This window comes from Henckelia pumila, unplaced genomic scaffold (genome assembly GCF_033568475.1).
Source record: "Henckelia pumila isolate YLH828 unplaced genomic scaffold, ASM3356847v2 CTG_550, whole genome shotgun sequence".
NCBI lineage: Eukaryota > Viridiplantae > Streptophyta > Magnoliopsida > Lamiales > Gesneriaceae > Henckelia > Henckelia pumila.
Genome location: NW_027331862.1, coordinates 124,883 through 127,411, shown reverse-complemented (window position 1 = coordinate 127,411; position 2,529 = coordinate 124,883).

Genomic DNA, 2,529 nt, shown 5'->3' with positions numbered 1-2,529 from the left:
AAGACATAAAATAGGCAAAATTTAATTTTATGAATCTCACTCCCACTATTTTAACGATTTCACTACCCTCTAGTGAAAACGGGAAACTTTTTCCTTAGTGAGAACATGGAGTCCAATTGACAAACTTATGGTCCCGAATAATATCAGCCAACCATAATTTTCAAAAGGTAGAGCCCAATTGCTTCCAAAGCAACCCCCATGTGTTTACCTCATGTCCAATAAGGGCCCAATAATATGACGCCGTTTATAGTGACATGTCAAGATGACCCATCAATATTAAGTTGTGATGGACGGTCGCCATGTGGATCCCCCAATAATATGAGCCGATCCCATGGGAGTTCCACCCAACTTACAACATGTGTCGATCCAATGTACAGCTTTCCGACGAACGGGCCCCCCCAATAATATGAGCCGGATCGTATCCGCGGGTAGCATCTCATACATTGACCGTTGATGGAAGGTAGGAACATTTAAACAAATTTAAATTTCCTTTATTTATCTTGATATCAGTTTTAAATCATATTTAAAATGAGGGATTTTTAATTATAAAAATTTGTCTCATCTTTTTCAAATTATTGTATGCATGCCGGATTCATGCAATTATGTCTAAAACATGCATACAATCATAATATCATATATTATATAGGATGATCGATTCCATTTCTAATTGACTCGTGGTTGCCAATCACGAGTCTTAGTCCAATCCTAGGTAATATGCAGTATGCAATGCAATCCTATTACATTTGCTTCCAATTTACATTTCTTCTGTCTTTATTGTCTGCTGGTCCCACCATCTTCAAATCTTGATCTCCCACTAAATCTAATGTATTTACATATAAAATCATATTTTATCTCTTTATCAAATAAAATCATATTTTATCTACAGAATCCAATTTTATAGATAAAATCATATTTTACTTAATATATCATAAGATCAAATCTTATAATCAATTGTACCAAAAATAATTGATTTCAAAATTCAATTTAAGGATAAAATATTAAAATTTTCCAAAAATTCAAATTTATCCAAAAATCAATTTTAAAATTTTCGGACTCGAAAAATTCGATCCGTTGTCTCGTAAACCAATCAAAAACAATTTTTGATCGGACCAAAAATAAAATTTTAACATATTAAAATTAATTTTAAAAATTAAAAATAATTTTTCCCGCGGGCCGCCCGGGACACTCCCGGGCCGGCCCGCACCCCCGTGGGGTCGGGCCGGGGCAGCCCGGCTGCCCCCTAGGGCAGCGACAATCGCTGCCCTGGGCAGCGCCGTGCGCCGCCCTGGCGGCGCTGAGCGCCGCCCTGGGCAGCGACGTGCGCCGCCGTGGGCGGCGCTGTGCACCACCCGGGGCAGCGACCATCGCTGCCGGGTTTTGCCCGGAAAAAAAATTTTTATTTTAAAAATATTTATTTTGTTTCAAAAACCGAGACTCAAAAATTTTTGTACAATCGATTAAATTTAATCGTTTGATCTGAGCAACCTGGCTCTGATACCACTATTGGAAAACGCGGCTCTCAGATCAATCGGTATTTATACCCGGTGCAGCGGAAGTTTAAAAATTTTGTATGGAACAATTCCATAGTGTGGGTATCAAACCTTCAACGATTAAATTATTTGTGTGTGTGTAAAATTAAATAACTATTATTAAATTTTACCTTCAATCTCGAATCGAGATTTATGGACACCACACAGATTTCTCTGCGCTTCTTGTATCTCCCTGAAACTGATGATCGAACGCTTCTTCAATCAGGTCCACGAATGGAGGTTTAATCCCTCTGATAGATTGCACTAGAAAATCTATCAGAAGTTTTCTGCGAAGAGAATAACGAATTTGATTCGCTAATCCTGACTGCAATTCAAAATCACAGACCGGAAAAACTCAGGCAGAGTAAGGGAGGGGCGGCGGCCACAAGGGAGAGAGAGCTAGGGTTTTCGAAATTTTTAGTCTCTCAAATTATGACCTGTTGTGTGTAATTTCTGTACTGCAATAACTTATTTATAATGCAGGCCACTAACACCTTAGGGCCCATTAGTCATAAGTTCAGGCCCGACAAGCAAAGCCCGCATGTTCAGAAATTAATATAAAATTAATCGTGACTCCGATTGATGAACCGATTTCACCAATGTGCACAGAAACCATTTCTGCACCTTTTAAAGTCAAGATAAATTTTTCTGAATCCGAATTCAGTGGTTTCCAAAAATGTCCATCCCTATGTCATTTTAGGAAATCCTACTCCCTTACTCTTAATTAAGAAGTCCAACTTCTTTGTTCATTAAATTTAACTCTTTAAATTTAACTATCTCAACGGGGATTAAATATCCATTACTCTGTGTGACCCTCAATGGTTCAGGGATACAGCTAGCCGTGGGCTCACAAATCCTTGTGACTCGGAACAACACTTTCCGACTTGCCCAACGAATCATGGTAAAGCGCCTAGCAACATCGCCCCATGATTCCCTAGGTATCACTAATAGTGCCTACAAGAACCAGTAGATTTTGGTTAGCGTACAGTACGGTCCCTTC